General features: G+C 33.1%; 1 protein-coding gene across 8 annotated transcripts in view; it reads left to right on the top strand.

Annotated features, from left to right (window-relative positions):
* The window catches only part of DLGAP1 (DLG associated protein 1), an 860,924-nt gene that overhangs the window by 117,082 nt on the left and 721,411 nt on the right, over nucleotides 1–22,431 (top strand). For 7 of the 8 annotated variants that reach the window (XM_019755703.2, XM_074340269.1, XM_019755707.2 and 4 more), the window contains exon 2: nucleotides 11,518–11,678. The gene's annotated coding sequence lies outside the window, so the exon portion shown is untranslated. Of the gene's footprint in view, nucleotide 1; nucleotides 124–11,517; nucleotides 11,679–22,431 lie in introns of those variants that run through there. The other variant, XM_074340268.1, reaches the window with a different exon arrangement.

The following is a 22,431-nucleotide window of genomic DNA, read 5'->3' as shown; positions in this document are numbered from 1 at the left end:
AATCTACAGCAAACAAGCTAACAATTGGTTGAAGACAGGATTATGTAATTCTTTAATATTCCTTTCTGTGGTGTTCACATCATTGTTGGAGAGAATCATAAAGGCAGAAGACTGTCTGCTAAGGTAGCATTTTCTTATAGCTTTGAACTGATATAGTCTTTATGCTTTTCTGCAGGTTATTTTGGTTAATCTCTCCATCTTTTGCTAAATTTCTAAAGCAATGGACCATATTTGAGTATGCTCACCTCACTGTGTATCAGGGCCATGATTTTAGTGGTCATTGTTTTTGCAAAATGGCCTATATTAATTCCAAAGTCTCCTGGAGAGATTAATTAGTAAGACAATAACATGTCGCAATCTGGGTTCTAATAATAGTTAAGTAATTAGCTCCAACTTACAAATGGAAACATTGGTAATGGCAGTAGGAAGAGTTAAATTCAGAGGAACTGAGAAACTATTTATATTCTGTGACTTCAGTAGAACAAAAGTCAAAAGAGAACCTCTAAAGTATAACGGAAAAAAATATTTGTATTTTAAGAAGCTCTATTTAAGTTCTAGGGGAAATATGATTATCCAAATGGTCCTATTACAGCTTCTCGTTTTTTCGTGTGTTTTTTTTTTTTTTTTTTTGCTGGATCTATAAATGTATATGCACAATAATGCTTCATTTACCTGATGAAAGTGTTGAACAGAAGGGTGATAAATAAGTAAATTCTCTGGGTAATTGGAACATATCCTAACTGCCAGATTTAACTTATTTTTTATTTTGCTTATTAAAATTGAATGTATATGTATTTCCTGGTTTTTTCTTAAGAGACTTCGATCATAATTGAACTTTTTCTTTTTGTCTTTAAGGGCGTTACCTTATGGGATTTTGGAAAACAATATATTGATATCCAGCCATGTTCAAAACATTGTATTATAAGCCCTTTAGTTGGTATGATGGCTAAGAGAGATCCTGAAATCAAGCATTCTATTAGTAGAAATCAGTACTTGTGAGGCTAGTACTCACATTTCACATGTTGACTATAGATTTAGTTGTATTATAACTCCATGTGTCCCACAACAGAATGTGACATCCTTAAGGAAAGGAGTTGTTATACATGTATATATACATATACATATACATATACATATACATATACATATACATATACATATACATATACATGCATCATATTAGGAGATAACATTTTCTCCTATTTTTTGAGAAGAAAGAAACACTGAACAGATGGAATAATCAGCATTTATACTAAAAGCCAGAATATTATCTTGACTTGTTCTACAAAGTAATAAACAGACAGATAAAGCATCCATTTTCAGCAAAGGAGAATAAAAACAGTTCTTTTTCTTCTATAATTTTATGGAGAAATGTATTCTCAGATATTAATACTTGGTTTTAATTGCATCCTTTGGAAACTTGTCTGATAATGGGGCATATTTAAACTATGAAACCGTGACAGAAGGGTTCATTCAAAAAATGTTTTGGCTCTTAATTTCCACTGAATTATAACCTACATACAGTAAAGTCCATAAATCTTAAGTGTAAAGATTGGTAAAATGATGGGTGAATACACCTGTATAACCCCCAATAATATAAAGATACAGAATATTATCACCAGCCCAAAGAACTCCTTTGTCATACCTCCTAATGACCCCTAACATAATCACTATAAATGCACTTTTCTACTATAAATTAGTGTTATCAGATTTTTAATCTGTATTAATGGAATGATACAATAACTTTGCTCTCTTGATATTTTTTTTATTCCCTATTATCTCTGTGGGATTGATCCATGTTTTAGGCAACAATAGTTTGATCTTCTTTATGTCTGTAGAACAATTTTATAAATATAGCATCATTTGTTCATCTCTTCTGTTATTGATAAACATTTGCCTTCTTGCTGGGTTTTGGCTTTCATGAGTAAAACAACTATGAAGATTCGCTGCACATCTTTTGGTGCACACACATACTATTCCCTTGATTATATACTTAGAAGTGGATTTATTGGTGAAAGGCTATGCATCTGTTCAGCTTTAGCCACACCGTCTTCCAAAGTTATTGAACCAATTTACACTTGGGCCAGTCACATATGAATTCTGCTTTCACCATATCTTTACCAACACTAGGAATTATTGGGTTTTGTGATTTTAGCTATTTTCCTAGAAGTTATCTTGTTCACCTTTCATGTTAGTCTATAATCCATCTGACATTATTTTAATGTTTAAAGTTTTGGATACGGTGTAAGTGATCAAGATTTATTATTTTTTTCACAAGCATTTTTCATTTATCAAGCATCCTTTATTCAAAAAACCCAATTCATTGTTTCCCCCTGTCATTGAGATGGCATCTTTGTTATAAATCAGGTGACAATATATGTGTGGATGTGCTTCTTGACTGTCTGTTTTACATGTTACTGTCATAAATTTTTTCTTAGACTTTATTTACTGTAGAGATGCCCTCATTTTAATATGGTAGTGCTAAATTTTATTTTTCTTCTTAATCAGTTTTATTAAGCATTTCTGGAAACAATTTTTGGCATAGTTGGTTTTTTCCATTATATCTTCTTTCAACTCAGTTGATTTTTGTACTCATTATTATTCATTCCTTTCGTCTATTATCTTTGAATTTAGTTTGCTCTTCTTTTTCTAGGTGCTTTTAAAATGTTTTTAAACTTTCATTTTGAACTAAGTTGAATTGCAAAACATTTATAAAAATATTACAGCATTCCCATAATCCCATCACCCATCTTCACTGAATGTCAGCATCTCACATAACTGTGGTACAATTATAAAATCATGAAATTAATATTGAAAAAGTCTATAAACCTTCTTTAAATTTTGCAAATTGTGCCACCAATGTTTTTCTTCTTCTTTTTTTTTCGTTTAGGATCAAATTCAGGATCATGTATTGCATTTATTTTTGTTTTTCAGTTATATCAAGCTATGTTTTATTTTTATTTTTTATTTTTTTATATTTAAGTTTCAGGTGTACAAAACAACATAATGATTAGACACTTACACCTCTCACAATGTGATAACCCCTCCCCCAACCTGCTACCCCGCTGACATCATATATAGCTGTTACAATACCATTGACTATATTCCCTATTCTGTGCTTTACATCGCATGCATTGCATTCAGTTTTCATGTCTCTTTATTCGCTTTTGATTTGGGGAACTTCCCTGGACTTTGTCCCTCTTCATGATCTTAATATTTGGAAAAGTGCTAGCCAGTTAATTTGCAGAATACCCCTCAATTTGAGTCTATCTGATTTTTCTTCATGATATAATTCAGATTACTCATTTTTAGCAAGAATATCCTAGAAGTGAAGATGTGACCTCAGTGCATCATATTAAGAGGTTAGTGATGCATCTCATTCCTGGTGATGTTAAGTTTGAACACTTGATAGAGGTGGAGTCTGTAACTGTTCCCCAGTATAATTTACATATTTTCTTGTATAGTTAATAAATATCTTTCGGGGAGACAGTTTGAGACTGTGCAAATATTCTGTTTTCTCATAGACCTTTACCTACTAATTTTAACCTCCATCAATGATTCTTGCTTCTGCAACAATTATTACTATGGTGTTTGCGAGATGGTGATTTTCTATTTGCATCATTCCCTCTGTATTTATTAATTGAATTCTACTGTAAGGAAGAACTTCATCCTTACGCATTCAAATGCTGACTCGTACGGAATCAAGGATATATATTTTATACCATGAGATGAAATTAATTATTGTTATTTAGTTTGTTGTTCACTTTATCCTAGGTTTGGCCATTGGGAGCCCCTACAGGCTGGCATCTCTGTCCTTTTGACATGCCATCACATTTTGAGCACTTGCTTACTTTCTGGCACAACAAGATCTTTGTGGGCTCATCTTGCTTCATTCTCTCATCATGCTTATCTCTGCATCATTCCTGAAGTTGATGGTTTCTACAAAGATTTTGGTTCATTTTATTGAAGAAGAGTATTTGGAAACCAATATCTGGATTTCAGGTGTGCTCATTGATCTTCTGCCATTGCTTTTAGGTCCTCTCTTACCTGACAGAACTAGGAACTAGGACATATATGTATATATACAAACACACATACACAATCTACAACTGTTTTATATTTATTTGTGGATACACACACATATAGACACAATCATGAATTCATATTGATATATCTGATTCCAGTCCAACATCACATGTTTCATTCCAGTCAAATCTCATCTATTATTAATAACTCCTCTTTTTAACATTGAGAAACCTCACTCTCATTATCATAAATATATTAATTATTTACTCAATCTGAAAATACAGGTAAAGTAGTTTCACAACTGCAATTTCATACATCTGTGGAAAACCATCTCTTTAACTAGTATACTATGTATGCGCAAAGTTCTTTTTGTCTTTAGCTTTAGAATACGCAATCAAATTACTGTTTCTGAAAGTTGCTTAGATCTATTCTTTCCCATTCCCTTCAGTGGTTATGTTACTTATTTGTAATGGAATGTATATGAAAACTATTAATTTCTGAATATTGGTTCATATTGTTTTGCCTTATTAAATTATTTTATTATTTGAGGTAATACTGTTATCAATTCTTTAGCATTTTCCAGATATCACGTCATCTATAAGTAGAAATTGTTTGACCTCTTCTTTACCAATTCTTATACCTCTAAGTGATTTATTTTGATACCTCTAATTGCATTTGGTAACACTTTCAGTACAATAGTGAACAATAATGGAGATACTGGGCATCCTCCCCCATTCCTTATCTGAGTAGAAATGCTTCTGGTATTTTTCCATTAAGTAAGAAACTGGTTTTGAGATTGAGGAATATAAACTTTTTTTTTTTTATGTTAAGAAAGTGTCCATCTCTCTTGTTTTCTTGAGTGTTTTTATAATGAACGAATGTTGAAATGTTATTATATATGGAGATTACTATATGGCATTTGATACTAACAGGTTTCCTAATATGAACCAACCTAGCATTTCTAGAATAAATCCCACTTGTTTGTATGCATTATTTTCTTAATACGATATTGTATTCTGTTTGAAGATAAATATATTATGGTACAATCATAGCATATAGCAGTAAGGATAAACAAACAAACTGGACAAATTTTGCATACTCATACTGCTGAGTGAAACAGGTGTCAAAAAATGCTTTGTTTTCTTTACTCACTAACTCTCAATACTTAACATTGTATTAATACTACTATTCTGAGTACTTCAAGTATGTTGAGGTTTTCCCACAACAAGCAATTCTCAGATTCTCCAGATTCCAGCTGGGTGTCCTACAATTTTACTCAATTCTTATACTGTCTACCAGGAGATGGCATTAGCCCTTAGGTTAAGGGCTCTATCCCACAAGACTGTCCTCCTCTCCTTCAGATGCCAATTACAAGTCTAGGTTTTTACCTGTGTTTCTGGCAAACAGTCTGTAAATTGAAGGTTCGCATGACCCCCTCCTTGGGTTTGATTAATTTGACAGGGTGGCTCAGAGAATTTAGCACAACAGGTTACTTACTAGATTATCACTTTATGACAAAGGATATTAAAAGGTTTGAATGAATAGCCAGATGAGAGGTATGTAAGGCCAGATTCGAAGGGTCCTGAGCATAGAAGCTTCTGTCCACGTGGAGGTTAGGGTATACCACCCTCCCAGCATGTGGATGGGTTCTTGTTTACCAGCCTGGAAGCTCTCTGAACCCAGTCTTTTTGGGGTTTTATGGAGGCTTCATTCCATAAGCATCACTGATGAAATCATTGGCCATTGGTGACTGATTCAACTTCCAGGCCCTCTTCTCCCCCTGGAGGTCAGAGTATGGGGCTGAAAGTTCCACTGCTAATGAAGTGGATGGTACCCCTTGCAACCAGCCTCTATCCTTAGAGGCTTTCAGAAAGTCACCTCATTAACAAAAACTCAGATGTGATTGAAAGGGGCTTGTTATGAATAATAAGACACACATTTCACCATCATCACTCTGGAGCTATATTTCACGTACTGGAGCTATTTGAGGATAAAAGACTAAATATTATAACAAAACATTGTCCCATTGCTCTTATTGCTTAGGAAATTACAAAAGTTTTAGGAACTCTGTGCCAGGAACAAAAGGAAAATCAAATATATATTTCTTATTACTGTTAAAAAACAAAATTCAACTGAGTAAATTTAAAAATTTAATTGGCTTTATTCATTCAGTGATTCATGAATCAGGCTGCATCCCATATGGTAAATAGAAAGGAGCTCGAAGGAGCTGTAGAAAGTGAATACTTTTATAGGCAGAAAGGAGGAGGGACTAAGAAAGCAAATTGTTTCAGACAAGGTCATCTTCCTTAAGGGCAACCTCACTAGTGCTGACCAGGAAATTCCACACCGACTGATTAAGATTACATTCCTGGGAGAAACTGAAACTGTAATTAGGTTTGATTTTAAGTCTCAGTTTGGTGACTTGGGCTTAGCACAAGTGACTCCATTTTGGACCTGACGTCTCTTTTTTAACATTATAAATCATAACATCATAGAGGACAGACCAAAAAATATTCAAACTGTATGATTCCATTTACATAAGTTTAATAAATAGGCAAAACTAGTATATGGCCTTATAAGTGAGGTTATTGTGACTCTATTGGGTGCGGAGTGGACACTGGGAAGGGGCATAATTGGTAATGCTCTGCTTCTTGATCTGGATACTGGTTTCAAGGGTGTGTTTAATTTAAAATATTCAGTATAGTGAATAATTATGGTTTCTTATTTTCTATATGTTATAGTAGAATTAAATTTACTTAAAGGGAAATAAAGAGAGAGAAAGAGAGAAGAAGAGAAGGAGGGAGTAGGGTAAGAAGGAAGGAAGGGGGAAAAAGAAAAAAGAAGAAACTATAATGGAAAAAATGAAATTTTATTCACAATAATTTTTATAATTCATTGGAATAATTTTCATGAGGAATATACATTACAAAGAAAGCTATAACATTTTAACTGAGAGATATGAAATAGACTTAAAATGTTGAATAGACATAATATATTCTTAGATGGGAAAAGCAAATTTTATAAAGATGTATCTTCTTTCCAAATTCATGTTTGATAAACTTTCCAACTGAACTTCTTTGGGATATTTTGGGAAATTGACAAAAATATTATACAATTCATCCAGAAAAATAGATGTGTGAGCAAAATGATGAAAATATATTAAAAAACAGCAGGGATGATTTATAGGTTAAGTGTCATATTGGATATTTAATGTAATTTAAATCAGCAATAATTAAGAATGTTACATTAGCAAAAGTATAATATAATATTAGAACAAAATAGTAACTTGAAATTTGAAATATAACAAATATATTCAAAAATGGATATATGATAAATATATTTAAGAATTTAATATATAACAAAAGATACTGTGTCACTGATTACCAATTTGGAAGAAAAAATCACTTATCCTTAGCTTCACACTGTATATTAATGTATTCTACATGGTTTAAATAGTTTTATATTAAAAAGCATTGTCTTAGTCTGACTGCTATAACAAAATGCCGTGGATGGCTTAAACAACAAGACATTTATATACCACAGTTCTGGAGGTTAGAAGTCTAAGATCAAGGTGCCAGCAGATTCAGGTCTTGGTGAAGGCCCTCCCTTGGCCTGCAGATAGGTACCTTTCTGCTGTGTCCTCAGATATCTTGAGGGGAAGCTCTGGTTTCTCTTATAAAGCATTAATTCTATCATGATTTTTCCAACCTCGTGACTTCATCTAAACCTAACTACAAGGCCCATCTACAAATTCCATCACATTGGGGATTAGTGTTTTAACAAGAATTTAGTAGGTGGGTGGGAGGGACACAATCTAGTCCCTAACAAACACGAATCACTAAAATTAGGGGAAAAAGAATACTAAACAGATATTAAATTTCCAGAAAGGGCATACTAAGTACAAGTTTTATCAGTCATCAAAGAGTGATACATTTGACTTCAAAATATTTTAACAATTTGCATTCAAATTAATTCAATAAATATTTATAGCGTGCTCCCTCAGTGATAGGCAATGTACCAATATTGGGGACACAGCTGTGAATAAGGGAAACAGCGCATGCCCGGTGTTTTGTGGGGGAGAAAGTTGGGAGTAGGGGCACCAAGCATTCCTGAGGTGTCTGGGATAGCTTCCTGAAGTGACTTCTATGAGGTTTCCTGGGGAAAGAGCAGTTAGATAATCAGGTGTAGATCAAAATTGCAGATGGACTGAAGAATTTCAGACAGAGAGAGCAGCGCCTGGCAAAGCTTTGAAGTGGGAAGTATAATTGGCTTTTAATGAGACTGTTCTCCTTGCCTTAACATTTTGCCTCCATACCTGAGAACAAGAGATAGTTAATGTCGCACATATGAGTATATGTTAAAGACAAACATGCTTGCAGGAATGGCTGGAAGACAGTTGAATTGGTGTCATCTCCAGTTTAGATTGCTAGAAATTTGAAAGTTTTTTTGAAGAGGATTTGTAGAAAGAGAAATTACTTTGGCTTTTCATTCTCTAAAGCCAAAACTTGGAGAGGTACTGAGAAAAGTGTCAGAGGTTGGGAATGTTGAATGAGTTACTCACATAAGGAACAAAATTTATTCACTAAATGAACAATGAAGGATGCCCAGGATGGTGCTAGATGATAAGAATGGGTAGAACACAGAAGAGCTGAGAAGTATGAACTTCAGAGAGACTGGAGTTTCTGAATGTTACCAATGTTGGAAATTATGGAATGTTTCTGATTCCTGAGAAGCTGTGATGAAAGAAGTGTCATCTCAGGAGAACATTCCAAGGGGTTCCAAATAATTCATTCCAGCAGTTCCCAAGTGAATGGTGGGGGTAGGGGAAGAAAGGAGGGAAAGAGGACAGTGAAGGGAAGGAGCTAGGGTAGAAAAACAGGCCACTCTGCATTGATTGGGCTTTAAAGGGACCTTCTTCCAGATGAACATGAACACGGAGTTCCTAAGTCCCTCCCACAGGAGAGAAGTGGCAGCCGCCTGGGGCTGATGGGTGATAGTGACAAGCGTGGAAGAGGCCATGCAGATTAGCATGATGAACAGGAATATTCCAATAGATTAAGTATAACTCTAACTAGGCAAAGGGTTCAAAAAGATAATTGAAGGAAGAGAAAACAAATATGATAACAAAAATAAGCAAACATGTTCATCATCATCGCAAAAAGTAAGTTAAAATCAAAGCAAACTACAAAATTAATTTTCTTTGTCTGTCAAATACCAAATATTTAAAAATATACAGAGGGTGCCACGAAAATGTATACACATTTTAAGAAAGGAAAAAACTATATCAATTGTAATGCTGAACATATACCAATAACAAAAAGATGAATACAAGTCACATTTAACTTCTGCAATTACAAGAGGTGCTCAAAGGTGGTTACCATCAGCGTCCAGACACTTCTGATTATGGCGAACTACTGCTTGAGCATAGATAACATCTCTTAAAATGTGTATATATATATTTTTGGCACCCCCAGTATTCCAACCAGTAACAGCAATGGTGTGAAACTGCTTGAAGTTCTCAGTCACTACTGGTACAAATACCACATTCTAAGAAGACAGTCTATTGACAATATACATGAAGACTTTAAAAATGATATTAATATATTAATTTTACTTTTGAGAGTGAAACATATTTATTAAAAACTATGAGTTAAGAATGCAGATGCTGGAGTTAAACTTTCTGGATTCAAGTCACAGTTTTGTAACTTCTTACCTATGTGGACTTAAACAAGTCACGAAGTTTCCTTGTGCCTCGGTGTCCTTATCTGTAAAATGTGATTAATTATGGCACTTACCTTGTTAGGGTATTGGAAGGATTATTGTAAGTAAAGTAGTTAAAATAATAAGTCTGTCAAACGGTAAGCACTATATAAGACTATGTTACTATTACTTTAGCTCCACAACTACTCATCTAAAATTTAAGGGTTTCAAAATTCAGACCTTTTTAGATTTAGGTAGTATGGGATATATAGGTTATATTATATATGCTTCCTGGTATGTTCTGGGGTAGGACCCTGTAATCAAACCCATTAATATTTCTAATGTGAATTTTAAGAGTTTTCATGTTGTGTCATAAATGATGATGATGAGCGGCCTCGTATCAGGGCAGGTCAGATTCAGTCAGGTTTTCCTACCAGTTGAGACACAGGAATGTCCTCTCTTCAAGAGATTTTTTTGGAGTTTGGTATAGACAAAAGATATTAGAGATCTGTATCCCATAAAAATAAAATGCTAAAATTGAAAATTTTATTTTTAAATGTATGTTATTGCATTATTTAATAAAGAAAATGTTTACAAACTATTAAACCTTGAACTGTTTATATTATATCTTAATATAAACAGGGCACAGAATTGTGGTATATATCTAGAAAAAGTAACTAACCAAACAAAAATAGTCTAAAGGAAAATATACTGTAATATTAGCAATGACTGTGATGATGTGGTGGAATTATGATTGAACATTTTTATTTTATACTTTTTGTAGATTTTTAATAAAGATAATTTTATAATGAAAAAACTTTTTTTCATTAAATTGACTTTAGTACAGTTTTAATCTGTAAATTTGACTATAAGCAATTTGAAAAAGTTTTCTTTTTTGTAAGTTATCTTTTTATGGTGGTAAATGTCACTATAAATCAATCCTTCATGATAGAGAGGTAGACAGAGAAATTTCTTTAAATATTGTTTTAATTTTTTTCATGTCCTGAACTTCACTGGCTAATTTTAGTCTCAGTCAATCTGTCTCCTAAAACTTGGTGTAAGTTATGTAGGTCAAGTTTATAAAAAATAGTATCGCGTTTTAACTTCCATTAAGTGTTAAATTTGATATATTTGCTATTATGCTATGGACAGCATCAAAATATGTCATATCGCCCCTCAAATATGAAAGCGTTCAGAAGTAGCAAGGACTTTGAAAAGCAGATTGACATGGTTTAAGCCCCAACTCCCCTGCTTTCTTGTTGTCAACTTTGATCAATTGCTAATCCCCTGAATCTCAATTTCCTTCCTTGTAAAACAGAAATAATAACATCTCATTTGAGGATTAAGTAAGATAATTTCCTTAAAGCACCAATCCAGTGCTTTATATTTATATATTGTTTGCTCAATAAATGGACATTCTTTCTGTCTTCCTTCCTAGTTTTAACTGAGAACAGAAAAAATGAGGGAAGAAATAAAATAACTAGTCTTCATTGAGCACTGCTAAAAATCCTTAACTTGTATTTAACCAGTTACTTTTTTCAGTCCTGTGCAGAAGACCTACACAGCTTGTCCAAAAAGCAAGCTGTGTTCTGGCTGAGCAGTGATGTTAAGCTTGCTCATCTGACCCAGAGCCCATCCTCTTGATGACTAGACTAGCCTGCCTCTAAATTATGAGTTAAAAGATAAGAGTGAGGCTGCTATTCATGAGTTTAACATGTATAAGTAATATTGAAAAAGTAACTATGAAGCTCTGTTAACAGACTTGCATTCCTTTTTTGTTCTGTATTTCAGCACATGGTGAAGGTGCTTTGGAGAGCCTTCTGTGATTACAACTCACATCTTTTCCTGGGACACTCTCTTGAAAGGATCAGCGGACATCCAATTTACTCAGATATAATCCCAGATTAATGGAGTTGTTGCAGAGAAGATTACACTTGTCTCACTAAGACTGGGTAAGAGTTTTAAAATACACTTACTGTTTTGTGAGTGATATTTTATGTCATGACCTGTTCTGAATTATTTCTGCCTTGTTTGAAATTGGAAAGTTATATTAACTAAGTAGACACTTGGTGGAGGGCAAAAAAATAGATTACTACCAAATGGTACATTGATTGATATGTTTTTTTCTATTAGCTAAGCATATGCTGATGTATTTGAAGATGTTTTTATTACTTAGGTAAAGTATAAGGAGTTAACATTTAGTGCAAGGGGAATTTAATGACAAGCATTCTTCTCTTAAAATATAACTGCAAGCGGTTTTATGAAACCTGTAATTGCTACAGTCTGTTGTTTCTACTGCTATAAAATCAATAACTGTAAAATAGAAAGGCTATCTCTTTGAAACTGGTTATGATGAAAATGTACCTATTATGATCATGTTTATGTCAATGTTTCCCTTACTGGGAGCTTCTCTTACCTGTATTTCTAGTGCATATAACCTTACTTCTGCATCTTTTCCTCAACGCCAAAATTATCTGTTCCAATATACTAAATTGCCAGTCGTTCCAGTTGAGGTTAGTTAACAGAGTCTTGGAACTGGAGAAAGACAGTAACATTGAATCAGATGGCAGAACAGGAGTAGTTACTGCAGGGAATACATAGATGGGGGAGATGAAGAAGATGAGCAAAGGTGATTCCGTCTCTTTGAAATACACTCCAGTGACTGCCATGAGGACAGAAGCTAAAGAATGAAAATAGGTGCTTTTGCTATGACATGAATTTGTCCTGGGTGGATAGATGTTGAGAAAAAAAGTCATCCAAGGTTTTTCTTCTCAAGCATACAAGTTATTCTGCATCTCAAATACTTGAGTTTCAAGATGAGTTAGTACCTGTTAGACATAAATAGACATAAATAGGTATTTATGGCCTAGACCTCTTGGGATCTGTACTCACCTAAAATGGGTAACAACTTTTCAAGTATTTTATGCACACTGCAGGGAAGGAATATCCCAAAAGTTTCTAGTGAGCAAAGCCTGATAAAGGGAAACAGGAAGGTTAAAGTTCTGTAAATGCCCCCGATTATAACACGGTGGTTGAGAACTTGCACTTGGGGAGCAGATAGGTTTATCGGGTTTGATTCCTGACTCTGCCATATGTTGGCCTGATTCCTGGGGCAGTAGTGAAAATTAAATGAGCTAGTTTATAAAGAGTGCTTGGTATTGGACCTGGCACAATAAATAAGTGTTCAATAAATGGGTGTTATTATGTTAAACTATTGTGCAGACAATTATAAAGGCTTTTGTAGGTTTTCCAGTTCTTGATTTTAATTCTATTTTCTCCATAAAGACTTTAATATCTTACCTATAAACTGTCCTACTATGTTGAATTTTCCTTAATCTCACCTAGCCTACCATAGTTGGGAAGACACTATTATATTTTTCAAGATTAAATTTATTTTCAAATCTCATATGTATTATATTCCTGAAGGTGATTGATATTTTAAATTTCAGTAATCTCAAATCTGCCATTTTCTAGCATCTTAAAATTGTGTAAATTACCTAACTTTTTTCTAAATTTTCTCATCTTTGAAGTGAGAACACAGAATGTATCTATGAGAATTTTTGTGAAGTATAAATAAGACACAGTATATGACACAAAAGTACACAATACATGTGAGCTATTACTAATATTACTACTGTTGTGGTTGTAAATATTCTTCTTAAACATATTCATATCTCCTTCTGGTGTGATTGCTGATGTCAGTACATATATATATATATATATTTACTATACGTTTTATTGTTTTATTTTACTTTCTTAATTTTATTAAATTGATTGGGGTGACATTGACTAATAAAATTATAAAGGTTTCAACTATACAATGCTCAGTCTTTAATTTGTAGAACTTGAAGCAATATGTTTTACAGAATTTTTAAAAATAAAATAATATATGTAAAACCTCAGGTCACTTTTTAAGTTTTGAAAACATAATTTGAAATCATCATTTTATACTCTCAAAATACAGTATATTTAATTTAAACACAAATCTCATTTCCTGATTTTATTAAATTATCTCCAAGGACAACTGCTTTTAAAACTCCCCAAGCTTGATTCTTTCCAGGGGAAATTATATAACTGCCATTTTAAATTGCTTCACATTTTGACGATTCTTAGTATCAAAGTTTGGCTGTTTCACCCTTAACTTTTCACCCTTAACTTTAAACTGTTGACCTAACGTTTTGAGTCTATAAAGTCATAAAATAAATATTGGGTAATCAGGATACCACCACTCTTTACTACCCACTTTATTTAACCTTTCTAACTTTGTACTCAATCTTGTATCCAGGGTTCTGAATGCTTAGAATTTGGTTCCATAATTCAACTTTAATGCCCAACTCTGATTCAGATTACATTCACCATAGTACAGATTTGGGTTTGAGATTACCAGTGAATTTTTTTATTATTATTAAATTTATTGGGGTGACATTGGTTAGTAAAATCATATAGGTTTCAAGTGTACATGTGTATAATATATCATTTATATATTGTATTGTTTGTTCACCACCCAGAGTCAGTTCTCCTTCTATCACCATATATTTGAGCCCCTTTACCCTCTTCTACCATCCCTTTCTCCCCCCTTACCCTCTGGTAATCACTAAACTGTTGTTTGTGTCTATGAGTTTTTGCTTCTTTATTTGTTTGTCTTGTTCCTTTGTTCCTTTCAGTTTTAATGGAAAATTAAGGCCAAGTTTAATTGCTTCGACCTGTCATTAAGTCAATCCCTAGTTATTTTTGGTATTACTATGGTGTTCACTGACAACCCAGTTAATTGTCTTGTTTCATTAATTTGTTTGTTATGTTGGGAAATCTGTAGAGGAAAAAAAGCTGTTAGTACTTTTTATTCTTTTTTTTTTCCCTAAAGTGTATAATGTATGATTAGTACTTAGTCTGTATTCTTATTTAATCTTATTTTTACTATATAAGAAAACAGACACTTTTCCCCTTTTGTGCATTAATTCTTCAGTTTCTTTATATATCCCCATCCTAAATGTATATGGATAATAGCAGTAATTCATAATTCTTGGTACGAATTGACAGGAAAGAGCCTAGAATTTCATACTGGCTTGGAATTAACTACATTATATATGAAACACTTAAGTATACCTTAGCTCTCAAATAGTATTGAAACTCCCAATTGTTTTAAACATTTGAGAGATTCTTTTAAGAGAGTCATTTCATATGTAATATCTTATTTAGGTTTACTTCTATATGAGTTTAAGAAGATCATGGTCTATTGAATTTTCTTTTTATATTCTTTATAAAAGTCCATGCTACCTAGGAATAGGAAAATGTTTAATATATTTCTTGGAAAATTTACTAAGAGAGGTCTACTTAGGTATACTGAAAATCTGACAGTATAATAAGATGTAGGGGTCATTGTCAGGCAAATAAAAATAAAGTGGGCACACAAATATCTTCCAAATTTCTGTATTCAACCCAAAACTAAGTCTGTGTGAGAGAAAGATCAGAAGACCATATTGTAGTTTAAGACCACTCAGTTTCTTGGCCTCTTGATAGTTAATTTATTTTTCATAAAAACAAAAAACAAAAACAAGAAAAAACACTTCACTGAGTTGTTGTGGGAATTAAATGAGATCATGTTTATTGAAGTGTGCTTTTGAAATTTAAGGCTCTATAAAAATAATATATGTGAATGTTAGTATTACCAGGGGTGTAACACGGAGACTTTTATTATAAGTGTTTTAAGAGTATAAATGTAAAAGTTTTAAAATCTTTAAATTATAGAATTCCAAAGTTAGGCATTTGCAGTGGACTTGACATCCCACTCACTACTATTTATTATGTCAAAGTATGTCTCCTTTCATTTAAAGGACAGTGATTTGTGTTTTTTTCATTGACATAACTTGTACATTCAAAGTAAATGGTCAATATGACTATAATTTTAGTGATTTTGACGAGGTCAAATAAAATTACATATATTCTATAAAACAAATTGGAAACTAGAGTGAGCTCATAATTACACATGATCAGGAAAGAGAATTTATAAGAGGCAATAGTTTGTCTGTGTAAACTGTATTTCTTGACCAGCAGATAGTTTTCAGGTATAGATGAAAACTTGGTAAAATAAATGATTCAGTTAGTAATTTATAGAGGTAGCGTCAAAACCCAGTTTTCTCTGAGTCCAAAGTTATGGCTCTTTAGCATTTAACTATAACTTATAAAAGAAATCAGTAATCTGCAGAGTATCAAAACACTATTTTGTCCCCATCAGATGGATTCCTAGTCTCAGTGCTATTTAAACTGTAAAGTACTTATATAACATTGTCTTGAAGGAAATTTTTAATACATGAGCAAGAAAGATATTTTTGAGGCTCTGCTACCAATTTTAGGTTATTCACATGTAATAAATGACCTTTTAATGTCCTGATCAGCACCTTGTTGGCCTATAAAAATGATTCATTGATGACGACATAGGGGAAATGGTCTACTTGCATAATCTGTATGTTAAGATATAAGTTCCCTGCCGTAAGTTTATTTAACATCTTATTAATTCAAATTTGACCTACTTATTATTTTGCGTTGTAAAGGATTACACTCATCAATATGCCCTTTCATTGTGGGTGCCTGGAGAGAACCGTCTATGATCTATTCATCTTGGTGTCCTTGCTCCCAATCATAGTGTCTGAAAAATAATAGGCGCTCAATAAATATTTAGGAAATGAATGATTGAAAGATAACAATAATTAGTTACATGCCCAGGGTCATGTAACAAGCCAGTGTTCTAGTTGATGTAAAAGTCTTATTTTTTTATTTCCCATCTACTGACACATTCTGTGACTCATTTATTTACTTGAGAAGTATTTTATTAGACATGTACTATGAGGTCAGCACTTCTCTGGATACTGGAGATATATTAATATGTGAAATTTACAAAAAAATTCCTACCTTTATGAACCTTACATTCTAGCTAATAAAAGTGCACCTGGTCAGACTTTTAAATCCTTTATAAAATAACAACTTTTTTCAGGATACTACTTATGACCATAATTTAAAATAGATTGCCTTAACAATGGAAAATAAATTTAAAGTGTCACAAAATATTCATAGGTCTATGAATTCAGACTGCTTGGAATTTTTAATGGATGCTAAAATAATATTAAGATTAAATGCATACTCAATATCTATTATCTTAAAAAAATCAACAGATGAAAACAGTGTTTTATTTCATAGTTTTCAATTGTTTTTAAATATGATGGTGTTTCAAATACCACTAATGAATAAACACACACACACACAAAAGCAAGGAAAATGTTGAGACAATAGGAAAAAAAGAGGACCAATGGCAAAGGATACTGTGAAAGGAACATTGTGACATACAGCATCTAAACAGATTTTCAGTTTAGTTATGAAAGGATAAATTTAAAAAAATAATAATAAGATGGCTCCAATATAAGAAAGAATAGCAGATTGACTCAAATATTCCAGTACTATCAACAATGCTCTGTGATGTTTATGAGAAGATTATCACTTTACTTACATATTTATTAATTTTTTGATTTGTAATGACTGATAACTCTCTTTATTAATCATAATTGACAATCAGCTCCTGAAACACATCTCTCAAGTGTTAATATATAAATATCAATCACTGACCCAGCCTTTTAACATGACTCAGACATTGACAGCCCCTTACTTGAGCAAAGAGAAGATTAGATATCATAAGATCATTTTGTTATAAGGAACAGAATCTCTGTCTAGGGAATTTACTGGGGTGGCAAACGAGGAAGTATTATATGTAGGTATGCTGTAGGAATTCAGCCTGGCCTCCAGGTCGCCATTACTCTGTTTAGCTGATAGTATCTATGGGCCTCATGGCCTCTCCTCTTTTGTTCTTTCTGTTCTTTTTACGTAACCGCTATCTACCTTCAGACCTGCCCCTTCCATACTTGCGTGTGGCCAGTGCAGTGGCCCCTAATAGAGTTTACAAAGACTTGCCATATCAGCTCTCCAGAGCTAACAGAGTCTGTCTCTGTGGACCAGGTTGCATTTCTGGAGAGGATCTGATTGGTTCACCTTTATCAGTTATTCATTCAGAGTCCAATAAGCAGTAGATAGAAGAATGGGTTTGTGTGGTACATACATAAGCTCCTTCTTTGCTAATGAGCAGCAAAGGAGCCAAGATGGGTTGTGGGGACAGGAAGGCACCTTTGGCACCTTTATTATAATAGGCATATCACAATGTGCTAATAGTGATTATAGGCAGGTTGTAATTTATGGTATATTTTGGTGCTTCTTATGTAATAAATTGAAAGCTTACATTTTGGTATGTCAATTTGTGCACTAAGCAGCAATTGAAACCAACCCAGTCTTATATTTCCAAATTATAAAAATGTCAAACATGATTCATAGCATGTATTTAATATGCACACGTTAAAAACCTGAATGTGATAGATTACTGATAGGATTTTAAATTTAAAAGTCCTCTGTAGTTCACACTTTTTCTAACACCATAGCATTTCAATTCTGTGACATCACTGATTGCCTCCTTTAAAATATATTTTCCACCAAAAATTTAGAATAGTTGGTTCCTGAAGACTTAAAACAGGATTTGGGGAATTTCACCTTTCTCTTCTTACATTCTCAGGTTTAGCGTGTCAACTTTGATGTCCAGGACTAGAATTAGCCACATTGCTCAGAAAAGGGACCTTATATCCTTCCTTATTTCCTTACGCATCCTTCCTTTACCAGAGCCATATAATAAATACTCTAGGATTTCCCATTTCAGTCCCAATAGTCTTAATTTTTCAATTAACATACAAATCCAAGAATCTAGGCCCAGCTAAAACAAGTGGTATAATGAAGTTTCTTTGTGTTTTGACTATTGAATTATATATTCAACAGTTTTTATTACTTTTATTATGCAAAGCATTGATTTCTTTGCTGGGGACTGAGCACCAATCTTGTTCTTTCTCTCGTGCAGTAGACAGTGTTGTGGGAGGTAGTGTGGAGTGAAAAAGAGCTTTCTTGTCCGATACACTTTTGTCATTTAGAAAATATTTTTGCTCATTCTTTAGGATGGCTTTAAAGCTAACCACGTAAGAATTTGTTGCTTCTACTCTGGATATTCTCACCCATAAGAAATTTGTCCCTATTAGGGTAACTGTTTATTGCTCAGTTAACTGTTTCTTTTTTGATTTTGAAGAACTAACTATTCACTATTTTATTGTATCTTCCTGTAGACATTTGGTATATAATGCATAAAGAGAGATTCTTTTTTTCCTTGAGGTATATAATACTGTATTAGTTTTAGGTGTATAACGTAATGATTAAATATTAGTATGTATTGTGAAATGATCACCCCAATAAGTCTAGTTAACATTTGTCACCATATATAGTTACTTCTTTTTCTTGTTATGAGAACTTTTAAGATTTACTCTCTTACCAACTTTCAAATATATAATACAGTATTATTAACTAGTCACCATGCTGATCATTACATCCCAGGATTTATTTGTCTTATGACTGGAAGTTTGTACTTTGGCACCCTTCACCCATTTCTCCCATCCTTCATCCCTCTCCTCTGGAACCACAAATCTGTTCAAGAGAGATTCTTGAACCAATTTGTTTGTAATAGCATTAGAGTCTCAATACATCTATTGCATTGACTAATATATAAATTCATGTTAAATTTTTAATTATTGTTCAAAGTCAAATGTAAACACTACTTAACTTTTATAATATATCATGTCTTCATTGTTCCTTTGATTTTTCCAAAAGACTTGGAGTACCAGTGGGATGTATCACAACTGTCATATTTCCTATCATTTGGATAAAGTCAAAACTCAAAAGAATATATTTTATATAAAAGCATTTTTAGATAAAATCTGAGCTCAGAGGGAGGTCGGTCTCCCTCTGAAACTGAGAAATGGTATTAGTGGTTGTAGCCTCTGTATTTCCAAATCTCTTTCCATCCTGCCCTAGGGTGATGGGAAACCTCTGCTTTCTCTGGTATCTTATATTACTTTAGAATTGATTCCTCTGTGGAATGCAATTTCAAGTTCACCTGAATGATTTAAGGCTGTGAAGACACATCTCTAAAACTTGGACTAGAACCTTTTTACAAACTTTTTTGCAAATTGAGGTCTAGGAGCTTCCAACCTTCATTAGAGCCAAAGGACTCATTTGCTCCAGATGGTAACAGAATGGTGCTTCTGCAGCAAACAAATCAGGTCCAGAAACCAATGGTATTTCACAGGTTTCATGTTACACAATCAAGAACTTGAGTTATCACATTTCTTTTGATCAGTGTGTATGCAAATAACATTAAAGTGCTAAAACAAAAAAAGAATTTATATTTAAGTTGTCACAGAGACTAAGATATAAAATGAACTGAAATGAGTATTTTTTGTTCATCTGTTCCGTAATTTATTTATTTGGCTAGAAATTTATTTTGAGTGCCTTTCATACATGGGAAGTAGCACTGGTATGAGGATTCAAAGGAAATGCTAATTGCTGTTGATTTTTTCAGTCTGAAATGTGGTCAGTTATAAAAATGACCACAAATTCTTTCCCTTAGCACAGCTGAGAGGCCAGAAGGAACATGGGACTTGAGCATAAAATCTTTGAATTTCAGTCAATTTGATGGAATGTATCAAATGATGTCAGACCTCTACTAGATTACAAGTTCTGCTTTCAACCCAGGCCATTTGAGATGACAGCCCAGAAAAAAATATGAAATATTCTAATGTCCCTATCTCTTATAATGGTTCATTATACCTATAGTTTTAAGTCCAGATCAAAAGAAGAGTTGAATTGGGTTGATATATTTGTATGAGGCCTAGGAAATATAGTTTTGGAAATGCAAATATTTCTTGTTTTCACTAAATTAATATCTACTGTCATATAAATATGTTTTTATTTTACTAGGTTTACAAATTAGCAATCAGAAGTTTATTTAAAAACTTGCTGTTACATTTTTCTTAGCTCTTCTGTCTCACAATGTACAAAATATCATTCCTTTCTCCCTTTGAAATAATAAACTCATAATTTTGCTTTTAGATATAAGACAAGATTGTGCCAAATTGAGAGTTGTAACTAATTACTAATCATGGTGTATCCAATCAAAATTGTCATAATGTATCTTGTTAACCGCATAAGAGCTAAAATTTCAATTAATATGCTTTTTATCTCTATTGAAGTCACAACATGCTATTTAACTCTTACTCCCCCTTCAGATCCTGGTCAAAGACACCTTCCTCAAGAAAACTTACTTACAACTTCAGTCTATTTTATTACTGTGGGTTTTCATAGAGCTCTGCTCACTTTCTTTATGGGACATTTCTCAATGAATATTTGCACTTTTATTAAATGATATGTCTTCTTCATTGAATTGTAAACTCCTTGAGAGCAAAGACTATCTTCAGATTTACTGTTCTATTTTCAGCATGGAGCTCAGTATCTGGAATCTAGTATGCATTACACAAACATTTGTTGAAAGGATAAATTAATGAAAAGATAATGTTTTTGCATTCATAGATCTTAGGTTAAGTGCTAACAATGGAAAGTTCTGAGGTGAATTTATTCCAATCAGAGGCAACAGCTGAAGTCCTAAGCAGAAAAGAGTTTAATAGAATCAAAAAAAAAGAACCACCAGGTAGAACAGAGCTTGTTTGTCCACAAGGAGTGATGGATTTAGAGAGAGAGTTAGGACACAAATCATACAGGTCATTTTGAGATTTTGTTCTAGGTGCCATGGGAGAGACCATAGGGTTTAAAAGATGATGATAATACCATATATTGTAAGATCACTCTTGCTACCATTCAGGAAATGAAGTGGAGGTGGGCAGTAATCGGAGCTAGGAGATAGGTCAGGAGCTCTAAAGTAGTGAAGATTTTAATTTCTGTTAAGTTCATGTTGTAGATATGAGAAAAGTAGATGAATTTGTGATATTTTCTCAAGAATCATTAGGATGTGCTTGACAGATAAAAGAGGAATCCAGGTATTTCCCAGGTTTCTGTCCTGAGCCAACTGAATGCATGGTGTTCCATTCACTGACGCAGAGAACGTCTATGGATATGATGGGGGATGCATTGGTGGAAGAGTGGAGAAAACACAATCCTATGAAGCATTTAAGTGAGACATTAAAAGTGAAAAGATGGAAATCAGTCTACCACACAAGCATTAATCAAAAGGAAGCTAGAATGCCTTTATTAATGTCAAACAAGTAGATTTTAAAACAAGGAATATAACCAGGGAAAATAGAGACATTTCATAATGATAAAGAAGTCAATTTATCAAGAAGATATAACAGTACTAAATATGTCTGCAGCTAACAACAGAGCCTCACATCACAAGAGGCAAAATTTGATAGAACTGAAAGGAGAAATACATAGGTCCACTCTCAGTAACTGGTTAAACAGGTAGAGGAAATCAGTAAGAGTTTAGAGGACTTGAACAAAACTATCATTTTACATGACCTATTTGAGTATTTCACTCAATAACAGAGAATATACATCCAGAAAATTCATTAGGAGAGACCATATGCTGAACCATAAAACAAGTCTCAACAAATTAAAGAGGATTGAAATCATGCATAATATGGTCTCTGAACACAACGGAATTAAAGCAGAACTTAGTAAGAGAAGAGTATCTGGACATTTGGCAAATATTTGGAGATTAAATAAGACACCTATAAATAATCCATATGTCAAAGAAGAAACCACAAGGGAAATTAGAAAATATTT

Source organism: Rhinolophus sinicus, linkage group LG09, assembly GCF_036562045.2.
Source record: "Rhinolophus sinicus isolate RSC01 linkage group LG09, ASM3656204v1, whole genome shotgun sequence".
NCBI classification, from domain to species: domain Eukaryota; kingdom Metazoa; phylum Chordata; class Mammalia; order Chiroptera; family Rhinolophidae; genus Rhinolophus; species Rhinolophus sinicus.
Note: the sequence above shows the minus strand (reverse complement) of the source record. Positions and strands in the feature narration are given on the sequence as shown.